The following is a 16,103-nucleotide window of genomic DNA, read 5'->3' as shown; positions in this document are numbered from 1 at the left end:
ATTTCGTTGGCTACGCAATATATTTCTATGCGTTCCACATACGTGGCCCAGTCTTCTATTTCTGCATTAAAGTCATTAATATTTCCTCGCTTAGGCATCTTCTTCTCTTTTTGAGAACAGTACAAGTATTACTTTACTTATTATTAATTTTCTTCTCTCTTCTTGAGAACACACCAGCCTTTCTGAAAAATCTTATTACTTTTCTGAAATTCTTAATAATTTCCAAGATGGCGGTTTCCCGCTTCTTCCTTCTTCTTCAGCGGTTTCCCCCGAAAAATGGCGGCTTTCCCGCGCTTCTCGCTCTCCCCGCCCACTTCAATGGCGGTTTTCCCGCGCTTGGCGGTCTTCACCCGGTCCCCCGACGCCGTCTGTCAGCCCGAGTGCGGTCCTTATCTATAATGCGATCGCTGGATCGCGAAGCGGCTGCCGGCCCTTATCTGTAGATCCGATCGCTCTCGCGGCTCTCGGCCCTTATCTGGAGATGCGATCGCTGGCTTGCAACGCCTCCCGCTCGGCTCTGGCTCCCCCGCTCGCGCGGCTCTCGGCTCTGACACTCCCGCGCCTACTCGCAGGCTCAGCGCTTCGTGGCAGCGGTTGCTGCATGGCTTCTCACATTGCCCGCGGTCCGGCTGTCACCCGACGCCGTTGGACCCGAATGCTTTGCCCTTCTCCTCCAAATACTTCTACCCCGTTTTTAAATTTTTTTTATTTGCTTTAACTACTCACAGTCTCTTCGGCCGCCTTGTTTTAGGCTGATTGGCTCGCTCAAGATGTGGTAGCAGGGTAATCTGTGCCTGTTGCTGCCGCAGCTTTGCTGTTAATCTTCCAGCTTCCAGTAAGTACTATACTTTTAGTAGACGGAGCCTCGTGTTTTCTTTTTGAAGCTCTCTGCTACTGGTTAGTCTTGCCGCAGGGTACGATTGGACTCGTCGCCACTGTAAAGTCTGTAGGTTGTGCAGTAAATAACTTCAGAGACTTTAGAAGTACAAACAAAACAGGCCTTTACTATTCAGAGGTCTGGGCGATTTTCTGCCCTAGTTAACGTATCACAACCCTTATATACTGGTGTGGTCACTATCGGTATTACAGTATACATGAGCCAATAAATAGTGCCACCCTGAAGTAGTGCTCTTAAAGGCGAACGGTCACATTCTATAGTTCCCTTAAAGGTAAACGGTTACATACACAACACAGTTGAAGATTACATATCACATTTTTAGACTGGCATATATGTGCTTTACCCATATATTTGTTGAGAGAGTAGATGTGCTTTTCCACAATGTGGCATACCTTCTTGCTGTCAATAGTGAGAACTGCATTAATCCATCAAAAGGGCAGTGGGGGTCAGGTGATTGGAGTAATTTAGGTCTCTACCAAGCAAATAAGGCTTGGGCCAGGGCTGGAGAATTGCAAGGCCAGTCATATCCTTTGTGGCTTCTCTTCTTGCTGGCCAGAGTGTTTGGTTGCTGGATTGTCCACATCTCCATCAATGTTCTTCCACATGGAGGGCTGGAAATTGTAGTCTATATGACGCGTGGCATATCTGATGGACAACCTTTAGCTGGTCACCCCGCAACCAGCTACACATACAAATGATGAGTTTTGCCTCCATATTACTTCCTAAATGTCCTGTATTACCTAGTGGTCTAGATGTTGTTCATAGTTTTTTTTAGGCTTTCCAGCATAGTATTGTACAGAAATAGAACAGGAGGACCTGTCCACATGTACACCTTGTAACCCAAGACTAAGTGCATAAAATAGCATCTATTTATTGGAGTACCGCATAAGTAAATGTAAAAAGACTTATTTGGGTATTAACGGTAGAAAACAAGAGAGACAAATGTTAGAAAGCCTGAAACTAGTGGGTTTCCTGAGGTTTACATAATTTAGTGGCGATGTTTGTGTAAAGCAGTGTGTCAATAATATCTGATTCCTGGTTAATAAACTGGCAGACAGAAGTTATTTAAATAGTTATTAGTGAAAGATAGCAACATAGTATTATCAGTCCATCACAGCAAGTCCTGTTGCTGCATGAAATATGGGCCTCCTCACCAGTTTAGACAGACATTTTTTGTAAATGTAAATTAAGCAACAGCAGCTACAAGGAGAATAACATCACCAATAGCTGCAACAGAAAACCTATCAACCATCCACAGTCTCATTTAAATCAATCACACCATTCATTTCTGTTAGATGAATTTGTTAAAGTCCAAAGCAAGTCATAATATATTTCACTTCATGCTGAATTCAAATGAGTCTTAAAAAAAGGAAGAATTATTGAAAGGAGGCATGTGCGCACGTTGCAGACATCCCCTGTAGCCCTGAGCTGCATCCCTGCACAGATCAAACCCATGTTGTTCCTTCCTGTTCCTCTGATGTTCCTCGTGCTGAATATATTAAAGATAATGGAAACAGCTCAGCTTGAATAAATCCATACATTCTAACTTTTTTACCTGCTACATTCCAATTGGTTTCAGCTGGTAACTTGATGACAGGACAATTAACACCAACCTCTCTCCACATGGGAAATCACTGATGTAGAACAGTCCATTATGAGGAGTGCGCTGGGCAGATGCTGGAGGGGAAATTACTCTAGGCTGGTCTCATACCTTCTAATGGCTGGCTTAAGATTGGCACTGCAGAGATATGGAAACAAGTGGCCTGCCACCCTCTTAGCTGGTGCTAATTTACTGTCTGGGGAGATCTAATGAGAGGTATATAAATAACTGCTAAAATATTTTGTTAATACAACAGTAAATAAGTTACAAGCATTTTTATTTTACTCATTTGCAAAGCAGCAAAAATCTAACTGGGGCCCTTAATCTGTTTTTTTGTTATTATTAACCACTTTGAGCTGATTTAAATTGACCATTTGGAGAATTTCTTCGCTGGATAGTGTACAAGAATTTTCAGCATTAGTATTAATTGAAACTGTAGCTTGTATTGCAGGATTGAAAGTTCACAATTTGACTTAAAAATGTTCCTCTATGTATTGCATTTAGCCCACAGTCTAAGTCATAGTGAGTAAAAGATCCCATTGCATTTTTCGAAGAAGGGCAGATAGCTCTCCCGGTGTCCTGGCCAACGTTTATCCCTCAACCAACACCACCAAAAACAGATTGGCCTAGATTTTGTGGTGGTAATGACGGTGAAACTGTCGGCGTTCGCAGTCATCACCCCTCTGAAACTGACCGTAACTTCAGGATTCAGCGCATGCGCAGGTAAATGCGGAAATCCTGAAGTTGCGGTCAGTTATTCCCTGCTCCACCACAGGCTGTGCTGTGGAACTCCCCAGAGCCAGCAATCGGTGAAATCACTTGAACTGACAAAAACTCAAGCTTTTCCACTCTAATATCGCTGTTAAACACCCCATAAAAGGTTAAGCCTTTTCGGAATAGGTGTAACTGGTGTTTTAACAGGGCATTGACTGCTAAACAACCGTTCTGGCCCTGAAAAATTAATTTTATATTTGTGGAATGTCAAATTTCTCCATTATGATAAAAATGACTAGATTTTTAAAATAATAAATTTTATTTTTTTCCCGCAAATTTGTTTGATATTTCAGCTTCTACCTTAACCCCATGTGTATGTCCCAATCTTTATTTCTCTCTCTCTAAATTTTTTTTAAAGTGAATTGATAATCGGTGCTTTTTATTTCCTGGTTTGCTGTTTGTGAGAATTCGTCAATGTGATTGGCTACTTAGACCGCTTGATGACATCACTGCTGCTCTGTGCTGGGGATCCCCCTTTGACAGAGTTACAATGACATTAAGGTTGGGAAAGCTAAAGGTTCGCCACAGAGCTCACGAGACCTTTGTGGGCAGCTTTCTTCGAGGTCAGCAGCGAGCGCCATCGCTTCGCCGCTGACCTCAAATTCTGGGCCATTACCTCGTCATTCATCTCATTGCTGTTTGTGAGATCTTGCTTGCACAAGTTGGCTGCTGCGCTTGCCTACAAAACAATAGTGACTACACTTCAAAGGTTTTTGGGGCGTACTGAAGACATGGAAGGCACAACCCAAAATGCAAGTCCTATCTTTACGTGATGTTTCCGTTAGATGCAACGCACAGAGGAGCGATGTTCCCACTAAGCTGCGCGGCCGCGCAGTCATCGGCTTTTACATTGTAGGTACCGCGCATGTACAAAAATTTGAATGCGCCGCGCAGTGGGGGAGGCCGGCCACACAAGAGGCAGTGTGGCTTACGGGGGACATTGCAGAGGAGCCCCCCTGCCCCACCCCGCCCCGCCATTAAACATGAAGACCGTGGGCACTGTGTTTCGGAAGAGCACTGTGCCAGGGAAGTAATGGTGTGCTGGAATTTCCTGCTGAACTTCATCAGCGTAATGAGGGTGGACTTTGGGCAGATGTGGAGCTGCGTAATTGGTGGAAAACGGCAAGTTGGTGAGAAGACTGGGGGACATATTGGGCCTTAAAGGCTCGAGGCTGATTAAAGAGTTATGGACCCACATGAGGCAAATCGGAAGAATTGTTGTTTATTGCTCCTGACGTTCCTGGAGGAACATAAATGAGCCTTTTGGTTGCTCTTGACACTTATAAACTGTTCAAAATTAAAGCTGCCTGAAGATTTTGATACAAAAGCTTTAAATGTATTCTTAGCTGAAGTTCTCCCTACAATGTAAATGTTCTTTGCTGGTTTTAAAATTCCATCCTTTGATTATGTTTTTCTGTTTCTTGGGCAGGAGAGGATGGCAGCAACTAAAGGAGGAAGGCAAAGGACTCTGCATTTTAATGAGCGAGCTGAGTGCAGAAGTACTGCACCAGGCATTGGAGAGGCGGAGGGCAGTGCTGTACCCTGCATCAGGTTAAGAGAGCTCAAACTGCTGGATCCAAAGCGTAGCAGCAGATAGCAGAAGAACTCAACTTTGGCTGCGTTATCCAACAAGCATGGATGCAGTGCCAGAAGAAGCTCACTGATCTTGTCAGTAGGGGCAAGGTACGGCACCGACTGGCTATGCTTTTCACCACGCTGAAGGTGATTCTTGGGCACACCTCAATACTCTCTGCCCCTCGCGATCTCTTCTATTGCACGTGCCTCTTGCTTTCACTCCTCTAAATCTTTTTTCAGCACTGCTTGTTCTCGTAGCCCAAGCATATCCGTTGTTAGAAGCTCCCAAGCTTCAATGGCTTCTCATCTGCAGGAAACCCTTTTTCCTCTTGCCAGTGCCTCTTCCTGACATGGGCTTCTTCATTGTCACTCCTCTGTACTTGTATGAAATGAAACAAAGATAAAGTTCATAAAGAGAAAACAGGCCACAACAGAAGGCAGTGCCTGACAATGAGAGGAGAGGAAGCCTCCATAATGCACCTCACCCTCTTCAAGGATCAGCCATGTCCATCCAAATTGGACAATGGTAGTTCACCATAGACCACTTCAAGACCACACTTTAATATTATTGTGTGATATTATAAATCGAAAAGAATTAGGAAATTTAAATAAAACTTAGGAAGCATACATTCAGAAAGAAGGGAATGACAAGGTTTGAAACAATGGATTAATTTGCCGGTGAACCTCTTGAAGTCATCTGACAACTTTTCTAACTCTCAACAGAAGAAATCAATATTTAGCAAGGGGCTTTATATGTCATCACCCCAGGAAGCTTCAGTTTCAGTGTGAGACAGCATCTTTATGAAACACGAGAAAAGTTAGTTATATTGAAAGTTACCAAATCACTCCTAATAGGACAAAGTCATTCATAGATAAGATTTGTCTTGTTAAAATATTGAGTGAAGAAATGGGACATCTTGAGAATGTATTATTGTCTTAACAACAGATGATGGGAATGCAACAGGAATCAAGCATGGAGACAAGCATGGGGAAAGTTGCTTCTCACAATATATCTGAATTTGAAAACATTACCCAGTGCTCTAACAATTGTGACATCATTAGGAACACTGAGCTGGATCAGCATATATTTAGAGTCTTTATACAAATCATCCTTAAGTGTTCCCAACCACAGCATTTCTGTTCCTTGAAGATAGACCAACAGGAGGAAGATTTCCTCTGTGCAGTGTTTGTATTAAAAACATAAACCATTCCATATACAGATTTTTTTTTCCTTAATGTACAAGCTGACGTAAGAAAACTACTAGGCACTTGGTCTAAGCATTAAACAAAGCTTTAATCAACTGTTTTACAACATGGAGGTCTAGTTGTGCCCTTCACTAGTTCCTGTTAAGAATGTCCTGCACAAGCTGGGCCCGTGCCCGAGTATTTATACTCTCCCTGGACAGCGCCACCCATAGGCCGCTCAGTATTATTTCGTAAGTCTTTCTTTCATGAATGACTGATTCATGTCACAAGCCAAATGATTTGAGCACATTTAATCCACGCAGGCTTCTTCATGCAGGCTTTTATCTAAGCAACTGTTAATTTGGAAAAAAACAATTAAAACCAAGCAGAGAGAATGTACTGGTCAATTTGGATGTGAAGCTCCTGTTCATTTGAATGCCTACAGAAGCAATTGTTAACCAAACTCTTTGTTAAAGAGCAAAGTTACTCCAAGAATATTCGAGGAGCGCAACTAAATTCTAGACAGCTGCATCATATGGTGGGAGTTGGTTCTTTGAACAGACTAGACACATATTGGGAAAAAACAAGTGGGCTTGGACAATCTTCCATTCGTTTGGCACACAGGTCTATGGGCTGTACCCTGATTTCTCCTTCTTCTTAGGCAGTCCCCTGGAACCGAGGATGACTTGCTTCCACATTAAAAATGAGTTCACAGGTGACTGATGAGTCCAATGCGGGACCTACAGTCTCTGTCACAGGTGGGGCAGACGGTGGTTGAAGGGGCGGGTGGGTGGGGTGCTTGGGTTGACGTGCACTCTTTGCGCTGCCTGCACTTGGCTTCCGCTTGCTCCCGGCGAAGAGACTCGAGGTGTTCGGCGCCTTCCTGGATGCTTCTCTTCCACTTTGTGCGGTCTTGGGCCAGGGATTCCCAGGTGTCGGTGGGGATGTTACACTTTTTCAAGGAGGCTTTGAGGGTGTCCTTGAAGCGTTTCCTCTGCCCACCTGGGGCTCTCTTGCCGTGTCGGAGCTCCGAGTAGAGCGCTTGTTTTGGGAGTCTCGTATCGGGCATGCGGAAGATGTGGCCCGTCCATTGGAGCTGATTGAACGTGGTCAAAGCTTCGATGCTGGGGATGTTGGCCTGAGCGAGAACACTGACGTTGGTGCGCCTATCCTGCCAATGGATTTGCAGGATCTTGCGCCTGATTTACACTATGGCTAACAATTTGAAAGCTTTAAGGAGAAGGCATTGTGACGATTCCTAACGTATCCCAGAGCTTCAGGTTTGACTCCAACACATGTTGGAGGGTAGCGGAGGGAATGGAAAGAAAATAAGTGACTAATCAAAAATCTCCCTAGAGGTATACACTTCTCAATAAAGTTTAGCAGAGCAGAAGAGTGTTAGGAAATACCTTTTGAGGAGAATAAATTCTGCCTACAGCCCCAGGTTTTCCTTTTAGCTCTTTTGGGCTTTTGTGAATTACTTTACTAATATATTTTATTTTTTGCTGACGAGTACTTGCGAAAACCTCCACTGGAAAAAAAATCATGGACAAATCTAAATTTAAAACTCAAAGATATTACCCCTGGTGATTTGCTCCAAAATGGTCTCGCACTCAACATAGAACAGTTCAAACTTCTGCTTATTAATAATGTACCATCCATGCCAAGATTACCATCCATTGATCTAATTTGTACTAAGATATTGAGCAGACTAAATTTGTCTGATTCAATACATTATGGAATTGGTGACAATCTTATATTTTTTGTTCTGAGAATATAAAAATGATCAAATGTTCTTTGCAGGCCCTGATTAATTAGATGATGCAGCACATTTTCAGAAGCTGCTTTTTGCGTTGAATTGAACCAAAACAACATTATTCAAAATTTCCCTAATATTGATGCTGCATAACACAAGTTTAAAATAGTTTTTTCTTCGAGCTTGTAACTGCCATGATCGAGTAATTAAATGTTGTTTTAAGGACTCTCATTTACGCTGAATATCTAACCACGTCTTAACTGATAAAAATCAGCAAGGTTTAATTTCAAAAACAAGTGAAATAAGATAAAATAAGCACATTTTAACAGAGCTTTGGGAACTATATTGAACTCATTGAAACTTATAAAATTCTAACAGGTCTAGACAGACTAGATGCAGGAAGGATGTTCCCGATGACTGGGGAGTCCAGAACCAGGGGTCACAGTCTAAGGATAAGGGGTAAGCCATTTAGGACAGAGATGAGGAGGAATTTCTTCACCCAGAGTGGTGAACCTGTGGAATTCTCTACCACAGAAGGCAGTTGAGGCCAATTCATTAAATATATTCAAGAAGGAGTTCGATATATTTCTTAAGGCTAAGGGGATCAAGGGATATGGGGAGAAGGCAGGGATAGGGTACTGAGTTTGGATGATCAGCCATGATCTCATTGAATGGCGGAGCAGGCTCGAGGGGCCGAATGGCCTACTCCTGCTCCTATCTTCTATGTTTCTATGTATATAAAAAGGTGGGAGTTCTCCTGCTCGTTCTCTGTAACACTGGTAGAAGAGTCGCGGAAACCCTGCAAAAACGTTTAAATGGCTGGGTGTTTCCCAGGCTCTCCATTCTGTATCCTCCAATGTACATAAGGTTCATTTTTTTATTGAACTACTTAAAACCAGCAATGAATATGATGACAGAATTTACACTGGATATACTCGTCAGACAAATGATACTAACTTTAAACAGTCTTGACAAAGTCTAAAGTGTCAACTTGTTCATTCCCTGCCCAGATGCTGCCTAATCTGTTGAGTGTTTTCAGCATTATCTGTTTCTCTTTCAGATTTCCAACATTTGCAGCATTTTCCCTTTTGTTCTAGACAATGGCGCACAGTTCTGGTCTTCTGACTTCAAAAAGGACATCGAAAGGGTTCAAAGCAGCATGACCAGGATGACTCCAGGCTTTATGGGATTAAGTTATGAAGAAAGGAGCAAATGACTAAACGTATTTTTCTCTGGAGAAAAGAAGATTGAGGGGAGTGTTGATAAGGGGCTATAAAATAATATTATAGATAAAGTTGAAGTAACCAAGCTGTTTAACTTGGCCAGTGAGCATAGGACTAAAAGATAAAAGTGCAAAATTCACATGCCTTAACTAAAGTTAAAGATTAGAAAAACCTTTATTCCCAGAGGGTAGTAGACTTGTGGATGAGATTTAGCATCAATTGACGTACTTAAAGGGAGTAGGATTGATTTCTGATGAGAAGGGGGATTAAATGTTACAGAGATGGTAACTGCACAATTTGCTATGTTTTCAGGGAAGATAGTGGAGGGAACATTGGGATATATTTTCACGCTGGTGTAAGAGCATGGGACCTGGAAATGCTACTGGAAATCCCTGTCCGATTCTCACATTGCTATCTTATGGCTGGCCTAAGATGCTTACTTTAAACATTAAACTCAATGGAACATAAATGAATTGTTTTACGATTCTCTCACAAACAAGGTCAGGCACATTGTGGACCTGCTGGACTTTTCATGGTTGAATTTTCAAATGCGGACTTTAACTTTGGACTTTTGAGCGTTGAGTTAATGCTTTTTTATCTGCATTTTAGTTTCATTTGTTTTGGGGGGATTTTTATGTAGCAAGAATTTTGATTACTACAAATAAAATCTGGTTTTGGCTATTATTCTGCTTTTGTGTTTTTTTGGAGGAAGAGGATGAAAAGAGGGATGTGAGGTACACCTACCTGGGAAAGAATACAGAAATCTGTCATTGCAGGCTTCACTTTACCAGAAAGGCAGGGATGGAGCTATATCATCTGCTGGTATCTGCCCTATTGACAACCTCTACCTCAGGAAGTCAAAGTGACCACAGGCAGGAACCTTTCTACCTCAGGCTGATTCCCAGCTAGCACAGGAGACACCAGCAACATTGTTAATTAGTGTGTTCAGGTGCATCAAGCAGGTCACTGTGGAGTGGTGATGAAACTTTCATCACTTTTGCCGTGGAAAACTGGCAGCAGTATGAGAGGGCACTGCAATTTTTCACAATGTAGGATTCCTTAAAGTCCAAGTCATTATTGATATCACGCATATGGTCATCCCGGCCCTACACGCAAGGCATGGCCTTCAAGGACCTCCACTCTATCAATGTTATAGGTGGTTACTGATCTGTATCATCCAGGTGAGTGCCGGATATCCAGGCAGCAGTCACAATGCCTTCATTTTAAGATAATTCACTGTGCCTGGGCTATTTGACAGAGGAGGCAAACTGGAATGATGGCTTCTTTTAGGCAAAGGCCTGGCTCATAGAATCATTGAAAATTACAGCACAGAAGGAGGCCATTCGGCCCATCGTGTCTGTGCCATCTGAAAAAAATCCATCCAGCCTAATCCCACTTTCCAGCTCTTGGCCCATAGCTTTCAAGTGCATATCCAAGTACTTTTTAAATGTGATGAGGGATTCTGCCTCTACCACCCTTTCAGGCAGTGAGTTCCAGACCCCCACCACCCTCTGGGTGAAAAAGTTCTCAACTCCCCTCTAATCCTTCTACCAATTACTTTAAATGTATGCCTCCTGGTTATTGACTTCTCTGCTAAGGAAAATAGGTCCTTCCTATCTAGGCCCCTCATAATTTTATACACCTCAGTTAAGTCTCCCCTCAGCCTCCTCTGTTCCAAAGAAAACAACCCCAGCCTATCCAATCTTTCCTCATAGCTAAAATTCTCCAGTCCTGGCAACATCCTCGTAAATCTCCTCTGTGTAATGATATCAGCAAATAGTGATGGTATTTGCCTGTTTGATTATCACGCCTTACCAGCATATTTGCCTGTTTGATTATTTATGCCTGACCAGCAGAGGGCATGTGAGAGAGGCAGAGTTTAGTTTTAGTTTCGTTTTAGATGGATCTCTAAGATGGTGTCTCCTGTTTAGCCGTTAACTGAGTTGAACAAACTTTAGATTAAAGACTTAGGGCTAGATTTTCAGTATAGACAGTTTTGGGGCGCTAACCTTAGCGCCCGCCCGAAGTTAGCGCCCGCCCCAAAGTAGCGCCCCGTTGCCGGAAATTCAGTGGCTTCGCCCTAAGAGAGTGGTGGAGCGCTAAAAGAGGCGTTCCACTCCTACCTTTAGGCGCTAAGCCGGCGGTCCAGAGGGATAGCGCCCAGGCGGGGCGCAGCGCGGGTGCGGTCATTTTTGCACTGACAGCAGACCCCGTGGTGCCGACCAGCTCTTAAAGGGGGAAGGGACGAATTGGTCTGCTGCCACGCCCTGCGCACTGCAGCCTTGCAAAGAGGCCTCAACACTGCTGCTCAGCCCCAGGGAGTCATGGCAACGCCAGAGAAGGCCCGTCAGCGCGCCCTGCGCTTCTCAGAGGGTGATCTGGACATAATGGTCACAGCTCTGGAGGTGAGGCGCAAGATCTTGTTTCCAGAGAGTGGGAGGAATCCAACCCACCATGACTACACCAAAGCCTGGAAGCAGATCGCCCAGAGGGTGACGTTCACCGGCGAGGCCCCCAGGACCCACAAACAATGCCGTAAAAAATACAACGATCTGACCAGGATTGTGAAGGTGAGTAGCCTTTCCAGTCTCCTCCTCATTCTTGCATGTACACCTGACATGATGGGCAAAGGGACCTGAAAGTCCTATTGGCCAGCCCTCAGCCAGCAGCATTGGGACAGTCATGAGCATCAAATGGCCATTCGGCACTCTACACTTTGTCCAAGCTATTCCACCATGGGAGGCAGTGCACACTACATCAGGGCTTCACTCTGTCCAAGCTATTCCACCATGGGAGGCAGTGCACACTACATCAGGGCTTCACTCTGTCCAAGCTATTCCACCATGGGAGGCAGTGCACACTACATCAGGGCTTCACTCTGTCCAAGCTATTCCACCATGGGAGGCAGTGCACACTACATCAGGGCTTCACTCTGTCCAAGCTATTCCACCATGGGAGGCAGTGCACACTACATCAGGGCTTCACTCTGTCCAAGCTATTCCACCATGGGAGGCAGTGCACACTACATCAGGGCTTCACTGCGCACTTACAGCCCGTCCTTTCTCTTGCAGGCTAAAGTAGCGTTTAATCGCCAGGCCCGTGCCAGGGGTGGCCGCGCCAAGCTGCAGAAGCTCACTCGGCTGGAGGAGCGCGTGTGTGTGCTCATGGGAGCCCGTGTGATTGTCCCCACAGCGTGCGGTGTATCCGACCCTCCACTGCCCGGCAATGGTAAGGACCTCGCCTTTTGGCCCTCTCGCGTCGCACTGGCCCATCCGAGCTACCTCCTTTGCCACTGTCCCACCAATGCGCTGAATCCCACCAGTCCTAACTCCCTCGCTGACGCTGTCTCCTCACTCTGAAGCTACTCTTGTGCATTCCTGCTTTCAGCTGGTGACGACCAGGACCCTGAAGCTGCCAGTGACAGCACCTCCGACCAGGAGGAGGAGGAGGAGCAAGCCGGACCTTCAGGGGAACAGTCACGTCCCGCAGGAGAGGAGGAAATGCTTGACACCTCCTCACTGGACGAGTGCCTGGAGGAACTGTCGCAGGGCAATGCAGCTTCTGGGACCAGTGGCGTCCAGCCACCCAGCAGCCGTGCGCGTGGCCCGCGGCCTTCCCCCCAAAGGGGGGAAGGATCAGAGGGGAGTGCTGCTGCTCGGCACACTCGCCGTCACCAACGCGGCAAGGGTCCCCTAGTTCGGCCCCCTCCTCCCCAGCGGGAGAGTCGCGACTCCAGTCCGGACACCTTCACTTCGGAGGAGGTGCGGAAGCTGGATAAGATGGCCGACGACTCGGACCGGCGCCACACGGAGCTCATGAGCGTGGTGGGGCGCATGCCTGAGGCCATCGAGTCGCTGGCGACCAGTGTGCGCGAGTTCGGGGCAGCAACTGCCGCGAGTGGCCGCATGCTGACTGATGCCGTCAAGACCCTGGCGGATGTGATGCGCGCGCACACCAGGACCACAGGGCCACTCACTGCTGCCACACGCGCTGTCTCAGGCAGGCATCGCCAGGGCAGGCGCCGCGCTGCACCATCCCAGCAAGCCGCCCGTCGGCTGATTGCTGCGGATCCTGCAGTGCGGGCCCGGCCGAGTGCCACCGCGCCACAGCACCAGCCAGCGCATCCCAGACGCCAGCTGGCCCACATTGCGCCATCCGTCGCCGCCATTCCCCCTCTGGGGCGTCAACGGCAAGCGGCTGCAGCTGATGGTGGCCAGGCTCAGGTGCGCCACTCAGCAGACGGCCCCTCGAGGCCCAAACGCCGTGTAGGCCGCCCCCCAGCGGCATCTGGCGGAAGGGCATCTGAGCCTCAGGCGCCTTCCCCCAGCCTCGCAGCAGCCACTGGGCAGAGCTTGCGAAGGAGCAGCAGGCCGGGCAGGGGAGGCAAAATGCTGGCCAAGGTCTCGCCCTCGCGGGCCACTCAGTAGAGGGTGTGGGCAGCTTTCCTTTAATATGGCGGTGGCCATCTTTATTTTGCCCATGGTTGTGCTTTTGGAGGGCTTATTTTTTGCGTTAGGCCGACGTTGAGGCCCGGTTTGAATAAAGGTGGAGTGGCTCCTCCCCAGTTTGTGGGAGTGAGTCGTTTGTTGGGCTTTTTGTGGGGCCCGTTTATTGTTTTTGGGGATTCATGTGGGAAGGGCTTTTCATTTTTGTGCAATAAAAAATTATCTTTATTCATGCAGTCTCCATGGTTGTTCTTCTTAGTGTTTGTTGGCTTCGCCGGCTGAGGGCTTGCGGAGCGGCTGCATTCATCTTCCCTCATGGCCCCTGGCCATTCCCTGACAGGGGGCTTAGAAGTACTGTGTAATAAGGTGGCGTCGTGCGGCCCTTGGCCCTGGTCGCTCCCTCCTGGGAACGTACTCCTGCTCCTCCTCCTCCTCCTCCTCCTCATGCTCCTCCTGCTCCTCCTCCTGAGGTGCTGGTCCAACGTCAGGTGGCAGTGCCTGAGTCCTGCGGATAGCCAGGTTGTGTAGCATGCAGCAAACCACCACAAATTGGGAGACCCGGTCCGGCGAATACTGGAGAGCTCCTCGGGAGCGATCAAGGCAGCGGAACCGCTGCTTGAGGACCCCAATAGTTAGCTCGATGATGTTGCGGGTGGTTTGATGGCTCTCGTTGTAGGCCTCTTCAGCAGCGGTCCTGGGCGCGCGGAGCGGGGTCATGAGCCAGGTGCACAAAGGATAGCCTTTGTCCCCGATGAGCCATCCTCTTGGGGGAGGCTGTGCCTGGAACATGTCATGCACAGTACTCTGCCGCAGGATAAAGGCATCGTGGCTGCTGCCTGGGAAGCTGGCATTGACTGCCATGATGCGCTGCTTGTGGTCACATACCAGCTGCACATTCAGAGAATGGTAGCCCTTCCTGTTGCGACACTGCTCGCCATGCTCCAGAGGGGCCCGCAAAGCCACATGCGTACAGTCAATGGCGCCCTGCACCAAGGGGAATTCCCCGAGTCTGGCAAATCCCAATGCGCGCTGATGCTGGCTCTCGAGGGCCATGGGGAAGGAGATGAATTGGCTTCTCCTTCTGAACAGTGCTTCGGTCACGTGGCGGATGCAGCGATGCGCGCCATACTGGGAGATGTTTGCTATGTCCCCAGCAGCGTATTGGAAGGAGCCGGTGGCATAGAAGTTCAATGCCACCGTCACCTTCACTTCCACCGACAGAGACGTCCTGCACCTGAGCTTTGGCCGCAGATCTCGGCGAAGCAGGTGGCAGATCTCTGCAATCACCTCCTTTCGGAATCGGAGCCTTCTAACACATCGCGCGGCACTCATGTTTAGGTAGGAGCGCTGCTGGCGGTATAGCCTGACTGGGTAAGGCCTACGTGGCCGACGCCTGTAGCCCCCTCTGCCTCTAGCCAGGGCTGCCCCTCTCACAATGCGTCTGCGAGCCCTACGGACATGGCGCTGCAGCTGCGCGTTGGCACCCCATGCAGCCCCCATCAAATCCTGGCAAACAGTCTAATTTCCAAATGGCCACTTGCAGCGCTATTGCCTGAGTCCAAAAATACCTGGCTCTTGCTGCTTGAAACCAGTTAGCTATCCTCCTTGTTGTGTCTCCAGAAATGCGTTGCACAAGACTGTTTTCTGAAAAAAGGATGGCCTTTATACTGGAGAGGACGTTCCCTTTAATTAGCGCCCCCCGGGGCCCGCGCTGGTTGTGTTGCGTTCCTTTTTCCAAACGCTCCGGCCGCCCGCCGCACAATGGGGCGGTCCGACTGAAGTTTGCAATCGGGGCGGCCAAAGGGTGTTGCACGAGGATGTGACGTCATTTTCTGCGCGCGCATCCGGGCGGGCGCTAAACTTTGCGCCGGCGCTAACGGGCAACTTAATTTGGGGCGGGGCGCAAACTGCGCTGCGCCCGGGCGCTACACGCATAGCGCCCGGAAATCACTTCTCTTAAGGCGCTAACTGCTGGCGCAAGCGACTGAAAATCTAGCCCTGACTCTTTCATCAATGTGTCGTCATTGAACCCACATAGAAATCAATACATGGTGTCAGAAGTCAGAAGAAGTGATTGAAAGAGATGAAGAGGAAAAATCTGAAGTTAAATCAGCTCTCCACATATTAGCAAGCCAAAAGAGAACATCGTTACTTACCTTTGGAGAATAGCTAACGAAGTGAAAAATGGTAGGATTACACCCACCGGCGAAGCTTCAGTTGACAGGTAATGTGGCTGAAAATTGGAGGAGGTTCAAACAACATTTGGAGTTGTATTTAGCAGCAATCGGAGCTGACGAGAAAAGTGATAAAATGAAAGCGTCAGTGTTCTTACATGTCATGGGTGATGAAGCGCTGGAGGTGTATAATAACTTCACATTCGCTGCTGATGGAGACAAAATGAAGCTGGATAAAATAATGGAACAATTTGAGGCCTACTGCATACCTAAACGTAATGTGACGTTTGAGAGGCACAGGTTTTTCACACGTGTACAGAAAACGGGTGAGACTATTGATCAGTATGTGACTGAACTGAGAAACCGAAGCAAAACGTGTGAATTTGGGGGACTGACAGACTCGCTGATAAAAGACAGACTGGTGTGTGGTATTCCAGATAATGGTCTAAGGGAAAGACTGCTAAGAGAGCAAA

This window comes from Somniosus microcephalus, chromosome 21, assembly GCF_052327205.1.
Source record: "Somniosus microcephalus isolate GS21.2 chromosome 21, FLI_Smic_1.0, whole genome shotgun sequence".
Classification (NCBI taxonomy): Eukaryota; Metazoa; Chordata; class Chondrichthyes; order Squaliformes; family Somniosidae; genus Somniosus; species Somniosus microcephalus.
The sequence above is the reverse complement of the archived record's forward strand: the minus strand, read 5'-3'. Positions refer to the sequence as shown.